At 51.1% G+C, this 10,362-nt stretch overlaps 1 long non-coding RNA gene across 1 annotated transcript; it reads left to right on the forward strand.

Annotated features, from left to right (window-relative positions):
* Positions 1-2,109: 2,109 nt before the first annotated feature.
* LOC146789548 (uncharacterized) lies at positions 2,110-2,744 on the forward strand. The gene is made up of 3 exons (XR_014969696.1): positions 2,110-2,132; positions 2,527-2,613; positions 2,705-2,744. It is a non-coding gene; the product is annotated as an uncharacterized LOC146789548 (long non-coding RNA).
* The last annotated feature ends 7,618 nt before the right edge of the window (positions 2,745-10,362 follow it).

A 10,362-nucleotide genomic window follows, 5' to 3' on the forward strand; every position in this document is an offset into this window, starting at 1 on the left:
TACGTGCCATATCACTCGGACCTACAGTAACACAACTATAGTGATAGGCACATACTCACGCGTGTACGGGCCGTACACGCATGAGTACGTGCCATATCACTAGGGCCTACGGTACCCCAACTATAGTGATAGGCACGTACTCACGCGTGTACGGGCCGTACATGCGTGAGTACGTGCCTTATCACTCGGACCTACAGTAACACAACTATAGTGATAGGCACGTACTCACGCGTGTACGGGCCGTACTCGCATGAGTACGGCCCGTATCACTATGGCCTACGGTACCCCAACTATAGTGATAGGCACGTACTCACACGTGTACGGCCCGTACACGCGTAAGTACGGGCCGTACACGCATGAGTACGTGCCGTATCACTAGGGCCTACGGTACCCTAACTATAGTGATAGGCACGTACTCACGTGTGTACGGGCCGTACACGCGTGAGTACGTGCCGTATCACTCGGACCTACAGTAACACAACTATAGTGATAGGCACGTACTCACGCATGTACGGCCCGTACACGCGTGAGTATGTGCCGTATCACTCGGACCTACAGTAACACAACTATAGTGATAGGCACGTACTCACACGTGTATGGGCCATACACGTGTGAGTACGGCCCGTATCACTAGGGCCTACGGTACCCCAACTATAGTGATAGGCACGTACTCACGCGTGTACGGCCTGTACACGCGTGAGTACGGGCCGTACACGTGTGAGTACGTGCCGTATCACTAGGGCCTATGGTAACACAACTATAGTGATATGCACGTACTCACGCATGTACGGGCCGTACACGCGTGAGTACGGGCCGTATCACTAGGGCCTACGGTACCCCAACTATAGTGATAAGCACGTACTCACGCGTGTACAGCCCGTACACGCATGAGTACGGCCCGTATCACTCGGACCTACAGTAACACAACTATAGTGATAGGCACGTACTCACGCGTGTACGGCCCGTACACACACCCTCAGAGCGTGTGTACTGCGTTTCACAGCTTACACTGGTGATAGGAGGCGCACACGAAAGGAATGGAGGTGTCAGACTCGCACAAGGCTGGACATCAAGTCATTATCAGTGCAGTCCTTCATGTGCAGGGCCTAGGTGTGTCAGGCAGTGATGTGGCACATGTCTCATCATGTTGTGGCACAATAGATGTGTGATGAGCTGTTTACACATGTCATGCTTTATGGGGCACTACGTGGCACACTTCCCCTTCACACTTTGCACATGTGTGCATGTAGGACACATGTGTCAAGCACTGCATCACTGGTATGGCACAGTCACCAACACCCGCAACTGTCCCCTGATGCCAGGTACACTGATAATTACACCTGACATGTGACTACCACCGTGCCACGATGTGACTATGTCATGTGTGTGTCATGTGTTCCCATGAGCTTGCCGTTGGTGTTCCGTCAACTCCATCTGCTGTTGCAGCATCCAACATGTGTCTGTGTGCATATGTGCATGACACACATATACGCACACCATGCCACATGTGGACTCACACATTACATGTGTCATGATGGTTCCAAGATGACTTCCTGACATGAGGCAATATCTGCGTTGTCTCAATCTTTGTGTCATCAGTTTTTGACATGTACCCCTTCATGGAAATGTGTGTTATCTGTCCTTTTTCAAATGACATGTGACCTGTGCGTCTAGACTCCCGCCAGCTGTCTGTATGAGATAACATCCTTCAAATGCTGATATGTGGATGTCTGTCACTCATATAATGTGTCTGGCTGGTCACTTACACTGGCCCACAGCTATTTTAATGGCATGTCACGTCAACATTGCCATGCAACTATTGTGGCTGGCTCTTCGTAGGAGTATAACCTGGCTGGCCTACGTGTCCTGGATGTATTGAACAGACCAGACTCTGTATTAAGCAGATGTGTATTAGCTGTTGAACATGTGCTCACCTCAGTGACATTGGTGTGGTAATGTACTCACTCTTCGTTATTCCTTCCAAATCTCTGCAGGGCACCGCCTCTCCCCAGACGAATGCCAGACCTGGATGCCATGTGTGAACATGACTGCATACGCAGATACCGCTTCTCTCAAGAGCTGATAGAGAACTTGATCCGCCGGCTTGAACCACACCTCCAACCACAACACAGGTATCCTACAGCTCTGACCCCCAAGATGAAGGTGATTCAGCCCTACATTTTTTTGCCACCGGCACGTTTCAATTGACCATAGCTGATGTTGGTGGCATGTCCCAGACAATGTTCAGCCGTGTCCTGCATGATGTTTTAGAAGCCATGTTGGTGCACCTGGATGTCTTCATCCATTTTCCCACTCGTGAGCAGTTGACAAGTGTCAAGGGTAAGTTCTATGCCCTTGGAGGGATGCCTCACGTAATTGGGGCCATTGATCGGACACATGTGGCTTTGGTACCACCACAGGCACAGGAGGTAGCCTTTCGGAACCGCAAACATTATCACTCTATCAATGCCCTTGTGGTGTGTTTTGCCAACATGCTGATTTCCCATGTCTGTGCCCGTTTTCCAGGGTCCGCACATGATGCCTACATCATGAGGCGTAGCAGGGTGCCAGAAATGATGCTGCAGCTGCACGCGGAACAAGCATGTCTTGTTGGTGGGTATACTCTGTTAGTCCTGTGTTTCGCGCTATCTTTGTATCTTACGGCATCTCCTGACCCACTTCTTCACATCATGTTTCCATGTAGGGGACTCTGGCTATCCCAACATGCCATGGCTGATGACGCCTCTCCGCATCCCCAGAACAGCCGCAGAACACCGGTACAACGACACCCATGGGCAGACGAGGCGCGTGATTGAGAGGACGTTTGGACTCCTGAAGAGCAGATTCCAGTGCCTCCACAAGACCGGCGGCGCCCTCCCATATGCCCCGGTGAAGGTCTGCAAAATCTTCATTGTGTGCTGCATGCTGCACAACATGGCAGTGGAGAAGGCCGTGCCACTCATCCTTGATCCGGATGAGCAGGATCATCCACCCATGGAGGATGAAGGGCTTGGGCACGGGGCAAGTGAGGAGGAGGAGGAGGAGGACATCCGGAGTCAGCTTATCCGCAACTTCTTCTCATAATGGTGAGTCCCTGTGTCTGAGTGTGCACGCTTTGAGCCTTCTGTGGCAGGTGTTGCAATGTGTGTGTCCAGCTGACTGTGTGCTAAGTGACTTGGAGGTGTGTTCTGATGTGTCATTCAAGTGATGATGTTATTCCACACATTTTAGCTGGGACACTAAATTTTTTAAGAGCATGGTGACAACATCATTCCTGTAGAGTACATGTACATGTCTGCGGATTACTAGCTCTTCGCTGACTTGTTGTGTGTCTGTCCTCCCCAGGTTCTTGCGGCTGTCGTCTGCTCATGTCATCATTGCCCTCCAGCTATTCGTCATGAGTATTGCAACGTGTGCTGGATCAGAGTTGCATGCACAGACATGGTGAAAAGTCATTTTGGGTAAGGAGTGCAGCAAGGCATTTTGGGGGTGGTACGTGTTTGTGATATGTGGGGACTGCTCCTGTGCATGTTTTGTTACCATGCATACATGTCGACTCACCATGGGGCACATGACGTGTTGCATGGCTCCCATGAATTGATAGTCACCCTTCCTGACAGTCATCTGTAATGGTTTGTGGATTCTGATGAAGGCATCAATGTGTGTATAACGTCCCTCAGGAACATACGGGATGCTAATGGTGGACATAGTGTGGGACATCCCCATATGAGGCTCAATGGGGAATTGCAGACTCTCCGTGTGAGGCAAGGGGTGTTAGGCTCAACCCCTTCACTTGTGTGCCAGCTCAGTAGGATTTACCACATCTGTGTGTTGAAGGGGGTGTCCAGTGTAGGTCACACATGGTCAGCCAAATGACCTGTGAGTCTGTTCCAATTGATGTATTTCCCTTAGTGTGAGGCTGAGTAATAAAGGTGTTCGTCACACTCCAAGGTGCCTCATCTCTGTCAATGCAGGTCTCTTGCCACTTTGCATGCGGCATATCTGGCATAGTTGTGGAAGATTATGCATAGGAGTCCATGTGTAGTTTAGCAACATGCATGCAGTTGCTCATGGATTAGGCTCCCAATTGGGCATGAAGTACATGGTCGTGTATGTTTTTTGGCATGTTGGTCCACACAATGGGCCATCAACACCTGCTGAGGGTGTGTCGCCTGTGCGCTGGTCGGCCTTCAGTTTCCTGATCCGGTGTCATGCTTCTTTGGTGATTATGCATGCATTGTCTCTGGGTGTGCCATGTGACACTGGACACTCCTTATTTTACACACGCGCCTGTTGCAGTTGTCCTTCTGACATCCTAGTCTTTGTGTGCAAATTCTGGCATTTTGCAAGGAGATGCTGCCTGCTGCTGCGGCCCCTGCAGCAAGGGCCCACAGAGTATCCAGATTTGGCAACACACACGCCTCCAAGATGCTCCTCACTTCCTCCCTCCACCCATTCATTTGGCTGTCCTCAGCTTGTCTATGCCACTGTTGCCGCCACGCGGTTCCAAAGTCTGAACCATCAGCACATGCAAGGTGCACATTGCACCACCATCCTGTCCTTGCATAACCCACATCACACTACAGTCTGATGTAGCAGCCACACTCCGAGCTATGTCCATCCGCACATCTAACGCCTGCTGTCAGACATACCCTGGGCACACACACGACACATTTGCATGCTGAGTGTGCAACTCCAACTGCCTACACTGCGCTGCCCTGCCTTCCAGGCCCTGTCACACCAACCAGGTCACGTCCCTAATATTCCCCACCGGCTCTGTAGCCCAGCAATGGCATGGGAGTGGGACTCAAGGCTTCAGCATGTAGTATGGTGTCATCGTCTGGGACATGGCACAGGTATCATCTCTCAGCATGTCAATCTACAGAGTGTCCAGGACCCCCCTCTCCACCATCACATGCGCACAGCACCTCATCATCAGCTCGTATGCCATTGACAGCCAGGTGCTCCTCACCCTCAACAAAGACACAGACGTTGGCAGTTCCATCATTCAAGTATGCATGAGAACCATTGATGAATGGCTGAACACGAGCCACCTGAGGCTGGACTTGTACAGGACTGAGGTGATCATCTGAGGATTGTCCCCTTCCAGCTGGGTCAAGTGCTTGTGTCCCACCCGCAAGAGCCCTGCACAAGCACCCAGTGGCCACACACACAAGATGGTGTGCATCATGTTTGGCTCGCTCACATTTGCCATGCTAGTCCACAGCATCTGTACCTCATGCTGCAACACCCTCTGCATTATGCACATGATCCATAGATAGATCCACTCCAAGAAAAGACAGACCATCCCCCAGGTCCATGACAACATCCGTGTCAAATACTGCCCTGCCCTCTACGGAGCAAGTACATCCAAACTCCCGGGAAACTTGTCCACATCCAGGGTGCATCTGCACACCTCAGCTTCAACACCCTGCACCCCAGCCACCTCACCGTCCACCATAGATAGCTGCAATGGATGACTGTCTGCTGCAGGATGACCTCCACACTCCCCACCCACACTCAGGAGGCAGTCCACAACCCCGACCCCAAACCATCCTTGTACGTCTGTCATCCTAGATCCCGTTGGGCCATCTCCGTGCATCCAACCTTGCCGGGGCCACCATTCTTCACATCCACTGTACTCCAGCATACAGGACATTGTTCTCCCACCTGGCCACACATACCTGGGACTCCCTCCCCGGGAACCTCCACATGAGCCATGACCTCTACGCCTTGATGATAATCTCCCAAATAGGTCTGTCCGCACAGTTTAGCAAGCCCCCCCTTCAGCAGCCAGAGGCCATCACAGGTGAGTGTTGTGCTCCATGCCTACATTGAATGATACCTTGTGACCCATGTGTGTCGTGTACCAGACTCTGATCCCAGGGTATGGATGGCTGGAGTTAGTTCAACACTCAGGCATAGTTTGACATTTCCACACACATATGTTGTTGAATAATGCAAAATGACAGGAACGTCTCATGACCAAAGTAATATATTTATTTGCGGTGGGGTACGTGTTTTGGTACCGGGGAAATAGAATCCAAAGTTCACAGGGGGAGATGGTATCCTTGGCATTGGAAGTCATCAGAGTCCAGGGCACAGTGTTGGTCATCATTGGTCACACTGTGGCCAGCTAGTCCATGTGGCAGAGAATGTCATTGGATGAGGTGCTGCTGTTGCGCCAGAGGGCCAGGTACCAGGCCAGGGGACCTGGGAGATGTGGATGGTCCGCTGACTCTCACGGTCTTTTCCGTGGACTACCCACCTTCCTCTGGGGACCCTCAGATGCAGGCCTTGACGATGTTTGGGACGCTCCGTCAGACGAATCCTCCTCCTCCTCCTCCTCCCTCCCTGTGTCTGGTGCTGGTCTACGCCTGGTGGCACAGGGAGGGTTTCACATGTTTTGGGCGATCTGACGGAGTGATTGGCTCATGTCCCTGTGCACCGCCAGGAGCTCAGCCAGTCTTGCCTCCATCCGTCCTTGGTGTTGTTGATGACTGGCATGATGCTCGACCTGCAGGTTCTTTAACTCATCGAGGGTCCCCTGCATCTCTGAGAGTCTCGACACGACCTGGTTGATGCCTCTGGTGTCACGCCGGTATGTGTCCAGGATGTTGCGTATGTGTGACATACCGGTGTCCTAAGCTGGCTGGTCAGGTTCGCGCCTCCGCCTGCCTCCACTCCCACCACCCCTGCCCACTTGAGCCTGGCCTGCCCTTGTGGGCACATCGGGTCTACGGGACCCCTGAGGGATGGCATTTGCAGGGTTGCCTGCCTCCTCCTGGGTGCCCGGAGAACCTTGTCCCTCCTGGTCAGACTGGCTCTGTTGTTCTGTGCGAGCAGGGCTCCTGGGTGTGTCCTGGGATGTGGCAGGAATGGGGGGGGTGGTTGGCACAGATGTACCTGACGCAGGTGCTGCAGGGGCTTGGGCACCAGAGGGTCCAGGGTGGTCGGGGTCATCCACGGAGTGGTGAGTGTCGTCGCTGCCGGTGGGATCATCTTCACGCGGAGCCTGGGACTGTGATTCTTCCCCCCCAGTGTTGGGGGGAGATCAACGACGTTGCCCTGTGTGTGAGAGAGAGACAATGTTAATGGTGTTTCATGCGACATCTATGTTTCATACATATTCACGTTGACACAGTTCCTCCAGGTAGTTGGATGTGCCTAGCATTCCTCTCAATGTCCACTTGGGGATGGGTATGTTGCGGGGGACAGATTGGGATGTTCTCCTGAGTGTTTGACCTGTAGATTGTTGGCTATGATGCTTATTTGGCTATGGATTGGTCTTGTTGTGTCACATGTCCATTGTGGGAGTGTGTAAATCCGTTGCCTGCCCCGGGGGTGTGTGCTTGTGTTAGGGGGGTGGTGTGTGACCGGGCCTGCTGTTGTGTGTAGTGTGAGTTGTCATTGGGTCTCCCAGGTGATCTGTCTGTCCCCTCATGGTGCATGCTGGCATGACAGTGAGTGTGAGTTCCTGTGCTAGATACCTGTACTTGTGGAGTTGGTGTTTGTGTGTACAGTGGTCCCAGGAGGGCCTTGTGCTGCATACAGCAGGGCCAAGTGTCAGCTACCTTGTCAGTACTTTGCCAGTCCCTGTGCATTGTGCATGGGTATGTACCTATGCCATATGGGCTGAGGGCATTGGTGTCTGCGTCTCATTTTCACAATGTGTTGTGTGGAGCCCACCCTCCAAGCCTCCCGGACATCCAGTCTTGTGTTTGTGGTTGTTGTAGCCTTGGACATGGCCTTGCCTTGATCTGTGAAGGGTGCATGGAGACGTTAGTGGCATGAGCGTGGTTTTTGAGTGTGGTTGTGTGCGGTGAGTGCTTGGGGGAAGTTGCGTGCATTTGGTGTATATGTGGTGTGGACCCCATTGTCCCCATGTTACGTAAGTTGTTTGTGTTCTCACTAGGCTCTGCGACTCCTTCGACTCCGTGTACTCCCACCGGCGGTAGCAGGGCCATCACCTTCTCCTCCCAGGGATGGTAGTGTACGGGTCTGCGGGGCGGCCCACCTCCAGTGATGTTACTCTGGGCATATTCTTCGTTCATTTTCCTCTTGACCGCCCTGCGCAGATCGTACCACCTGGCTTGGCATTCATGCCTGGTGCTTCGGATGGGCGCAACAGCATTCACCTTATCGACAATCCTCTGCCACATGGCAGATTTATCAACTATGCTGGTCTGTCTGACCTATGTTCCAAACAGCTGTGGCTCCACACTGATGACTTCATTGACAAGGAGGTCCAGCTCCGCCGTTGTGAACTTTGGATTCTTGTCTGTGGGCATGGTGTGGGGTGTGGGGTGTGGGTGTGGGTGTGGATGGTTGTGGGTGTGTGTGAATGTGAAGAGGGGGATGTTTGTGAAGGAGGTTGTGTGAAGGTGTGTGAGTGAAGGTGTAGTGAAGGTATCAGTAATGTAGAGTTCTAGTTCAAAAGCTTTATTTCGACAGTTAGTCATAAAAGCACAACAATACAACACATAACGCACAATAAATAAGATATAATACAAGACAGTTACAAGATAAAATAATTATTAAATTCCATATACTGTCGGATATCTAAAAATTATTAAAAAAAGATATTACTGTAACAGCTGTTTCCTGGCAGTTCTTATCCTCCAAGCCCAACCCAAAAATTTAGCTAAACAGCAGGCAAAGAAGGGACGAGCGTCAGAGTGCAGTATGCGTAAAGCTTCCAAGTGTGATCTTGTACCTAGGCTCCTACATAAGGGCTTCAGCCATCTCGACCTAGGCACAGAATAAGCATGGCACTCGAACAACAGATGAGCTATGGACTCGACCCTTGAATTACAAAAGGGACAATAAGGTACAGTTTGGTATGGAGGTTTCCAGGAAGACGTAAAAAATCCTAGGGGAAGAACACCCACCCTGAATTTAAAGTATAATGCTCTATCGCCTGGGTTGGAGATTGCATCCAAATAAGGTTCTCTAAAAGGGATCTCCTTAACTAACAAAAACTGGGCGACAGATTTACAATGATTGGGGTTACACAACCTCTCATTATCCACCCAGAGCCAATAGATCTTCTTGAGCATTTGTTTTGAGGGTGCTGTTCTGTTGACCCAAGCATCTCCTAAACCCAGGTCATAGAGAAGTCGCTTAACCTCCCTGAGCCAGATTACCTTATACCAGCCGGATAAGGATAAAATTTCGCTGAGGGCATCTGCATAACTACTCAATTCAGGGACATTCCATATCCTGGCCCACAATAAAAGGGGACGTAGCCTAGCTTGCTCACTGATTGAGCGTGTGCCTGCATCTAACAGGAGAGGAATTGAAGGGGTACTATGGGGTAACTTCATGAGGTCTTTATGAAAATTATTTTCGATGTGTGTCAAAATGTCAACTCTTTGTATACCCCATAATTCCGCACCATACAGAGGTGCACTCACCACCCTTGCCCTATAAATATCAAGAAGTGCCCTAATTGGTTTTAAAGCTGAGGTACGTTGTTCCTTGAGCAGGGCCCCTGTGACCCTCTTGTGGGTCAAAAACACCTTTTGGTGGTGCGCCTTCCAGCTCATATTGGCACACAGACGGATACCTAGATAGTCAAATTCGTTTACTCTATCAAGGGGAACAGAGTCCAGGGAAGGAGGAACAGCCACTTTCCTGGGAGGGTTAAGAACAAGGAATTTGGTCTTGCTTATATTTATGGACAGGCCCTTGATATCACAAAAGGCCTTAAAACTAGAAAGCAACTTTTGGATACCTGCTGGTGACTTTGAAATTAGGAGGGTGTCATCCGCGAAAAGGAGCGTAGGTACTTTACTGCCAGCCAAGGATGGTGCGTCTGACGGCTGTTGGAGCAGATGCTCCACCACTCCGTTAACATAAAGAGAAAACAGAGTGGGGGCCCCTATCTACGGAGATACGAGGTGTTTTCTCCCCCTGGGTACCCCACCTAATCTGGGCAAAGTTGCTTTCGTGGAACTTTATAAGCAAGGCCAACAAATAGGGGGGTAAACCCAACCTACCTAAGACATTCCACAATTGGACTCGTGGGACCAGGTCGAAGGCAGTTCGCAAGTCTATAAAGACTAAGTACAAGCTGCCCCCACCCAGCACAACCACTTTCCAATATATCATTAGAAGGCGAAACGTCTGCTCGATGGTACCCATCCCTGATCTAAAACCTGCCTGGAAGTCTGACAGAACCTGGTTTTCTTCAACCCACTGCAGGATCCTACCTAGTACCACTTTGCCCGCAACCTTTTGTGTAGAATCAAGCAAGCTAATAGGACGATAATTAGCTGGGTCGTCCCGACAACCTTTTTTAAAAATAGGGACGACCACAGCACCCCTCCATGAGTCAGGGAGAGAACCTCCCGACACAAC

This window comes from Triturus cristatus, chromosome 10 (genome assembly GCF_964204655.1).
Source record: "Triturus cristatus chromosome 10, aTriCri1.1, whole genome shotgun sequence".
Lineage (NCBI taxonomy): Eukaryota > Metazoa > Chordata > Amphibia > Caudata > Salamandridae > Triturus > Triturus cristatus.